General features: G+C 42.1%; 1 long non-coding RNA gene across 1 annotated transcript; it reads left to right on the top strand.

Moving 5' to 3' along the window:
• Positions 1-855: 855 nt before the first annotated feature.
• LOC105914095 lies at positions 856-2,342 on the top strand. The gene is made up of 3 exons (XR_001163627.2): positions 856-912; positions 1,617-1,660; positions 1,776-2,342. It is a non-coding gene; the product is annotated as an uncharacterized LOC105914095 (long non-coding RNA).
• Positions 2,343-9,400: the final 7,058 nt, after the last annotated feature.

Genomic DNA, 9,400 nt, shown 5'->3' with positions numbered 1-9,400 from the left:
TTGTATTGTACTCATGACCTTGAATCAACACTGCTCATTATTGTTTTTTTTTGAACAGCATGGTATAACTTAGAGAGTGGATTTTATGAGCATAGGGCCAGCTGCCCACCCTATGAGGTGGCACACTCTCACCATCGGATCGACAATGGAGGGCTGAGATTAAGCCACGTCACCTGTGGGCTGAAGGGACTTATCACAAACTTTAAATTGGGTATCTGGATATCTAGGTATTAAATGTTTCATATTTCTAGTCCTGTCATCATTATGATGTATTGCGTTATGCAATATTATTATTTATGAGTAACTGATTATGAGCAATAGTGAACTAAACAATATTTCCTCCTATTTCTTTACAAGTGACTCAGTTGCAATTATTTATCAATTAAGCAATCGGTAGGGAATGACATGCTTTTTTAAAAAACATAGGATCTATATGGGGTTATGCCCATTTAAGCATTCTCTACACTTGTTTATTTGTCTGGCTAGTCAAGTACTATGTTACTTACAGTATAAACCCTGGACCAATTGACCAAATGTTAGCAAAGGAGCCTATTCGTAGCAAATCTTGTATCTTTATGTCGCTGCATCGCATATAAGACTGTCTGCTAAACGTTATCCAGAACAATTTTTATTCCTGTTTTTATCACCAGGTATAATCATGCTATGCTCAATTCTTTGTAACCTGCCCTATGTGATCAGTTTTATTCACTACCTTAGATCTTGTATTTGAATGAAGAGAATTCATTCCATGCTGCTACTGTATTTTGCGTTCAGTGTACTGTGGAAGTTTCATTTCTCTACTAGTGTACAAATGATTGAATGGAAACCTCTTTCAGGCAAGAAGGTGCTAGAAACGACTGGCAGATGTTCTGGTTCATTCAAATGGATACTTGACGAGATGAAGTGTACCAGGTATCATCTTATCTTCACGTACTCTCCCTCCGCTAATGCTTCTTGTTTTGTATATCCAATTTGTCGTCTGTTCCAGTGTCCATCCTTTTGCATCGCTCTGTCTTACATGCACCTCTTAGACTATCTACACAATAATATGGCTTGGAAAAATAATATCAATCAGGGTTACTTTGCAGCCAATTAGCTATTAACAACTGGTTATGTTTTTACTGTCCAATATTAACTTTTAGGGGACACCAATGTGGCCTAATGGTAGATGGTAGTTTTTGGTTATGTGTGTTGGGGTCCTTCTCTGTGTTCTCCTTCTAGGCTTTTAATTGAATATACAAGTTCCTTGTGTGCATTCTTCTTCTTATTTTTTTGTTTTGAAGCGAACGGGAGGATTTTAGAAGTTAGCGCTCCCTCCAAGTTGACAAGCTGGTCGAGGATAAATACCCACCTTGTGTGTTCTCTTGTCTCTTAACACAAGTTTTCCATGGGTTGGGTCCTTGGTGTTTCTATGAAACAAAAAATGCTAGTTACATTTTTAGTCAAAGCATCGCTGTCTTAGAATGCACTTCTTAGACTATCTATTGATACAACTTTATATACTAAGCATGTGCATATTTTGACTAATTTTAGTCAAAGTTTTGAAGTTTCACTAATTGTTCTGTTGTGTCTATGATTATTCAAACAGGTCCTAATGTTTCCTATTGGATTCTCAGGTTTCTTAAAAATCAACTGTCAGAGGTGTCTTACACATAAGAAGGTAAGGGATGGTAATTTGTTGGATCTTTCATTTTAGGGGAAATTAACCTGAAACAAGTTTAATCCTTTTTCTTTCTGTGGGACTTGCTTGCACTCGAATTTTGGGAACATTGCAGTGCGGCCGAAGAACTCAGCTCAATCATCATGTGCCAAGTGCCAAGGACCAACCATCACATAGAACTACGTGTTGTGTTGGAAGATAATGGATCATCTTTTCCTATAAAAAGGTTTTTTTAGAAGTTATAAAAAGGTTGATGCATAATTGTTTAACTTACTTGGACTTGTTATCTGCAGCAAGAGATTTCTGGAATCACATTGTTTCAGGCTTTCAGTGGGTTAGCAGTTCAGCATTCACTTGCTGGCGGCAACTGATCAGCGCTTCAGCAGTTCAGGCTTAATACATTTTCAGGTCTTGCAGAATGATTTGCTTTTGCAGCTTGGCTGTAATAAAAATAGGCTCTGCCAGTTGTACGAGTAAGAAATTTATGGATGATTTTCTGATAACTTTGTATCTTAATTGGATGGTCAGTATAGCTTGGGTTGTTTTCCATTTTTCGTCAGAGGAGCCTGGAGCCTAACTAACGGCTTCAGCTTGTTCAGTTGGGCCTCTAGGTGATAGCTCCTGGCTACTTTGTGGGCTGCACTCCCAGCCTCCCAGGCCCAAGAAGCAGAACATTTTGGCGGGAAACTAGTGCTAGGATAGCAATGTACTACGTAGTTTTGAAGAGGAATTGTCCTAGGTTAGAAGCTTAGAATTATGGCTTTATCATTTTAAGAATCATTTATTTTCCCCAATACTGATGACCTACACTAATCGTATCACGGGATCACCGCAAATTGCGTTCCTATCCTAGTTTGTATAGCTTTTTTTTTTGTCAATATGGCTCAACATTTGAGCGTGGAAGTGCTTTTGTAACTCTATCTAAAATGGTGACCATGGCACAAAATTATAGCGTAAACAAAACTATTGTAATAGCTTGCAAAGTTTGTTTATCAAGACAATTCGGTGCTAACAATCAAGATAGACTACTGCCTCGGGTACGGTGTCTCCTTGTTGCCGAAACGTCAATACAAGCCGAAATAGCCATAACAAACAGAAATTTTAAACATGAAACTGACACTGTGGACCTTTTTGGTCCGCTGTAGCTGTGGTTGTACAGCCTAGCCGTTCGGCTGCGGCCCAAATCGAAACAACCAACAGCCCAGCCGAACAGCTGTAGGCTTATCTCACACAGCTGCAGGTTTATCTCACGTTCTCTAGTTCCCATCTGGTCAACTCCCGTCTCCGGTTCCCCCAGTCACCTCCCACTGAACTCGACCCGCTGCAGCTCTGTATAGCCCAGCCATTCGGCTGCGGCCCAAACAGCAACAGCCAGCAGCCCAGCCGATCAACCGTAGGTTTATCTCACATTCTCCGGTTCCCATTTGGTCAACTCTCGTCTCCGGTTCCCCCAGTCGCCTCCCACTGAACTCGAGAGAAGGTAGGGTTTCGAGGCCGGCTGCCGCCCGTTGCCTCCCACCCCCGTGAAGGTAGTCGCGCTAGGAGGGCTCCAAATCGAGTTCTCGGTGCCTCCTTGATCCGTTCCCTCACCAGCGACGGGATCTTGCTGGAGCCAGTGTCGAGGCCGTAATATTTATCTTTTACAATTGAATCTTCCATACAGATTTGACAGAATATTGAGCTCCAAATGGTGCTGGTCTGCTGGATCCCACGTCTATTCTACTGATCTAATATGCGAACGACTATGATGTTCTTTAGCGGCTGCATGCCAGCCATTGTTATGCATCCGTTAGGGCCTAGGGGACCATAAACCACTGTAATCCACCAATCCGTGTTGTCCGCTCGCATTGTGACCTTGGCTGTGATCGTGTGACATGAATTGCAAGGTTGACATTTGATAAGGAGAAGTAATCCTCGGATACTGCGAGCAGAATGCCTCCTCTGGTTTGCGACTTTGCGGGGCTGGGAGGGCTGCATGGTTATTTAAGAATTCTGGACCCAAAGTTCTCAGCACCGTTGCCTAATCGGTGACGGTGGTTGCTAAGTTGGTTTCTTGTAGACATAAGTGCTGCCAGTGTCACGTACCAGATCAAACACGGAGTCGCGTCTTGCTCCGTCGTTGAGGCCCCTAACGTTCCAATTGAGAATGTTGCAATTACGTTGTTCCATAAGCAAAACAGCTGAGCCCAAGAGGCAAGAGATGACAGGGAGAAGACAGAACGCAAGCAAGTAGTTTCATCCTTCGTGATGCAGATGACACAAGATGGCAGGAGGTAAACCATCGGCAGACTGAAGGGCTTTGGCAGCACCCACGGATGTAGTTGCAGCCGACGAGTCGACGACACGACGCAGGGCATCTTCCTGCGTGACGCCGAGCTTCACCAGCACCTGATGTGATGACCACGGGTCTGCGAGTGTGCGACTCCCCACGTGGCCAGCCAGACAATGGCAGCCAGCCTTTGCACTCAGGTCTTCCTGCGTGGTGCCGTTCGCCGCTCCGGCTGCTGATGAAGCGGCAGCAGACTAGCAGAAGTTGCACAAGTGGCTTGATGCTTTTGGTGACGAAGTTGGTCGGCCGCTTCAGTTTCCTCAAGGACCGCTTCTCCTGCAGTAGGGGCGAGTTTGCCTCAACCTCCAACTGCGCCGGCGGTGGTGAAGAAGAACAGAGTACAGAGCATAAAGGGGTGACCGCGGAAAATAGTGATCTTAGACCTCTCCGTCGAGGGGTGATGCCGGGTTACAACTTACAACGCGGCCTGGCCTCCGGAGATGGCTCCTTTGGAAGAGGCCAGACAGAGGGTGGGGCTCTGAACGTGCCCGCCGACGTGGATAACGTTCACAGTTCCCGGCAAGCTCCTCGATCCTGTGCAGCAATCATCACTTGATCAGCTTCCTCCATAATTAACTTGGCATCTTCCTAAAAAAAAATAAACCTGGCATCGACATGGAGAACGAAGGGTGCTAGTTCGTCTGAGAGTCTCGGGAGAGCACATACATGAGGCCCCTTCTTGATCAAGAAATCATGAAGATCTAATAATTTAGCATGGTACACTCTGTCAACAATATCAGGATGATCCTGTGGCGTTTGCCTAGGCAACAATTCTGCCATTATTTCATCCCAATAAGGATTGCATGTCATCGTCATGAAATAATCAGGCTTGCCATACCGTGCGACCAAAGTCATTGCATCCATGAACCTTGTCTGAACATCACGATCACTTCCAGAAAAATCTTTGCTCAGAACAATCCTAAGCCCTGCCTTGGAAGCATCAACCTCTCCAGTGGTGAGAGTATTAAGTAGTCCCTAATCATCACATAGTACATAATATATTTGTTAATTTGACAATCTTTATGTACACTCGTATAGATCCGCACAAATGGAAAGAAAACAAATCTCACATGATATAGATCTGCACGAATTAACGCTTGGTGTTTTGGCTTCGAATACCAATCTAGACACATTGACTCAACCTTAACGTACCAATCAACCAACAATTGTTTGAAAAGACACCTAGCATGAAAGAACATGTTGAGCTGTCCTTCACGGATCTGCAGCTTGTAACACTTATATTCCCTCGCACTAACATAAAGACGTGATCCTTCTGTGTCTAAAACAAATACATATGTGAACATATTTGTTAGGTAAAACAATCCATCTTCAATCTTTTTCAGCATTTTATAATAGATGTAGATGATCTGAAACTCGTACCTAGGCCCTCAACATCGCCGTACATGTTTTCCTCATTATCACTATCATGACCACCTCCTGTAAAATTATGGAAAATTGAATCGCCATCTTACTTTTCAATCTTAGATTTGTGAACTATATAATATGGCATATCTGCATACACACCTTCCTCATTGATGTAGTCACCATATGCTGTGTCATCTACTTCATCAATATGCGGGCCTAAGAGACAAAAGTAAATAAATACTTTACAAATACAACGAAGTGAAGTGTGTATGAAAGCACATGAAAAATAGTACATACCACAAGCGGCTCTTTTTGTACGTCCTGGCACGATACAGTGGTCATTGTTTGTGCGGTCACCCACATCGGCTTTAGTTCCATCTATGTTATAGCATAAATCATAAAATTTCATACAGTGAGTGCAATGAATCTATGGACGAAGTACAAAACAAAGGTGGAATACGCATACCTTTCCTCTTACGCTTAGTATACTTCTGCTTTGACTTTGATGGTGGTTGATCTCGAAACTCTATCGTCTTGTCCTCCCAGCCAGTCTCATCACCAGGGAAAAACAAGGATATGGCAATGGGTCATAACAGCCATGGTACGCCCTAATATAGTGTGGATCATCTGGTTTTCCATATATCACAATGCTCCTGGAGAACCTGTGCTGAGAGTTATTGCCATCGACCCAGATAGCCGCAATCTGCTCCATTTTGGGTGCATTATATCTCCTCTGATCAACAGAAATCTTGGCATTTAGCTCAATCATGTACTCTTGAATATTTGCAAGAGTACCTAGGTTGGTGAACACTTGGACGTACGGATTGTCCTGTAAAATACCACGGATCAAGCGGATCAGGTCTCATCAAGATTAGGGGACCTCTTAACACGATGAGCAATACTATCATCCATGTCATAAATGTAGAGCTGCATATGGCATGGTCCTTTCCCATGCGGCACAAGGGGGTCGAGCTTATGGTAAATCTAGCCATGTGCCTTAAAGGTTTACACACCAGTACCTCTTGTAGACGCGAGACGACGATCAATGGAAAACTTGAAGCTAGTGAAAGAGAAATGTGAGTTGAAGTATCGTATGTGCTTTCTGAAATACCTTGCATCCTTGTCCATTTGACTCGTAAATAATCGGCGAAGTTCAGACGGAACTTCTAGGATATATATGTGGACCTTCCCATTCCTGCAACAGAAAGTAGGTCCTTCATCAGGGAACTTCTTAGCATTGCAGAACTCACAGTTTTTGGCCTTCTTCAACACATGATGCTTCTTAGGAAGGTTCATGTACACTCCATCAAATGGGTTAGGACCCTTAGAAACCATATCCGGATCTCTATAATACTCGTAATGGATATCTGCCACAAACCAATAATTAATTATAAACCATCTTGTTGCGAGAGGAAAGTTACATTCATTTCAATAATATATAACATACCTCGTTGGTAAAATACCCTTGCTTCATCATCATATAACTTGTCATCTCCTTCTTGGTCAGGATCCATCTCAACTAAATCATTCTCTATTTCATTGTAGAATAGAATACAATATATTAATTGGGATATTGTCAACGTACAATGAAAATCATAGACACGACCAAGTGATTTAAAGTTACCTTCTATTCTGTACAGTGGATTGTTTGGTTCCTATAAACTAGATTGGTTTGGTTTGGCATTTTCATTATTAATAGAACCCCTTGTTCTTGGACCAGACCCCAACTGGGTTACCGCACACTGCAATGTTCCAATAGGGGTCTGTAACCCTATATTTGGAACATTCGTCCAAAAATGGAACAACATAATTATATGTAGTATAAAATAATTAATGGAATTTGAGAAAATAGCTCAAATATAATACCTTGTTTAGAAATTTTATTGTGTCATCCATTATTATTTTTTAATATCTTATGTTGTCTTTCAAAGTCAGATAGTTCATCATATCTTTTCCTTTCTCTTAACCTCTTCAGTTCCTCCGGAGACACCTCTACTCCAATATGTTGGTCACCTTATTAAAAAACTTATATACACATCCATGTGCTTAAATAAAATTTAAACATAGATAGTAGAATTTCAAACCTGCATCTGGAGTTGCAACGTTTGCCGTTACCATAGATTGTCTAGTTCCAATTTCTCCTGCTTGTAACGCAAAATTAGCATAATTGCAAGTCGCCGGAACTCCATCAAATTAAATTCATCAAATTTATAGGCAAAAATTAACATGCATACCGGTGAAGGTGAGATTAGGTGTTTCTACATCGAGGAAGATTGCCTCTTCTTGGCATTTCGAGCGATGGTAATTTGCTCTTCTTTTGGCATTCCTCACGCTTTTTCTTATTAGCTGACATTGAGGCAAATGGATGCCCCTCCTTTTCCATGCTTTCCTCCACTCTCAGATCTTGTAGAGACACATCATTAGGGACAATGTTGATCACCGGTACATCTCCAAATATATAAATATACATGCCTATTGTTAGAGGCGATATCCTGCATGTATGATCATACGCTAGGGCTATATTGGTTTCATATAAGCCATACCAGTAAATGCGAAGTCAGATGTTTGTACACCCACATTGCTTACTTCTGCCTGACAATTCAATATTTGCCTTCTCTCGTCATCCATTTCCTTGACTCCATCCTATCCCAAAACATCCAGAGGCACCTCATCAAGATCTGGGATGCAAATTGTAAATGCTTAAAGACATCGATTAAAAAAACTATTGAACATCATGTCAAGGTACTACTATCAGACCTGATATGGAGATGTTAGCTGGTAGTATATGATAAGTTCTAAGTGGTCTTGTATAGCTGGGGTGCCTACTAAGCCAATCCCCACCAACATCACATGATCTAATATCATGAGATATCCCTATGAAAGTAAAAAAAGCTATATTATAACTTAAGGATCCTACTATACTGACTCACAATTTTTAACAAATGTATAAGATATTGCCTGATTGTCCCAGAGGTGGTTCATCACAAGATGGTTCTCCCGGAGGTTCATGCATGACACTGCCTGATTGTTCGAGAGGTTCCAGCATGCCATTGCTTGATTGTCTCTCTGCCTTTTCACGCTGATAATCTTCCCTTCCTTTTGCATTCTGCTCAACCTTCTTCTCCAACATCATATTTGCATATCGTTCCCTTGCTTTTTGCCGCTTACGTTCTGCATCATCAACATTTTCACTTGCGCTCAAAAGGATACATGGATAAGTCTACTTAATATGTTATGTGCAACCAGAACATTGGGATTCAACCAAAGATGAAACCAGAACATTGGGATTCAACCAAAGATTAGATACCTTCTCTAGGTCTCTTAACACTACGGATCTATGCTCCGCTTATGTGTGTGTTCGTCACATCTCCAAGCACGGCTCGATGACCCATCTTGATTAGATATCATGTAATGAATGATCCGATGGATGTATATACTATTGGCGAGTAAAAAAAGAATTTATCATTGTTTGTAGAGCAACACAGGTAACATGATACAATGATAATGGAATAATACGTAACGGCAAAAAGTCAGCCACATAAACACAAGATATAGGGCATCGACAGATTCATGTATAGTATAGACAATGTGATGAACTCAAAACATCATGGAATATCACTCTCAGTTATCTAGACATTTTGGAGTTGTACACAAACATAATGGATTATAAATCACTACGGGACACCGGTTATATGCCGAGTGCCAGGGGCACTCGGCGAAACACAAAAAACTCTCAGAAAAGGTTTGCCGAGTGTTATACTCGGCATCTGGCACTTGGTAAAATTTCACTCGGCAAAGTTACTTTGCCGAGTGTTTTTTGTCGGGCACTCAACAATGCTTTGCCGAGTGCCCAAAAAACACTTGGCAACCAATTTTTGGAAAAAAATAAAAAAACATCGTGCTCCACCGCCGCTACCACTTCCTGCTCCGCCGTCGCCACCAACACCGCTCCACTGGACGCTGCACCGCGCCGTTGCAGGCGAGCCTCGCCGCGCTAGCCTGCATGGCCGGGGAAGCTGACCTCCTCAAGGCCGTGGCATGCTCTC

This window comes from Setaria italica, chromosome III (assembly GCF_000263155.2).
Source record: "Setaria italica strain Yugu1 chromosome III, Setaria_italica_v2.0, whole genome shotgun sequence".
In the NCBI taxonomy this organism is placed as follows: domain Eukaryota; kingdom Viridiplantae; phylum Streptophyta; class Magnoliopsida; order Poales; family Poaceae; genus Setaria; species Setaria italica.
Note: the sequence above shows the minus strand (reverse complement) of the source record. Positions and strands in the feature narration are given on the sequence as shown.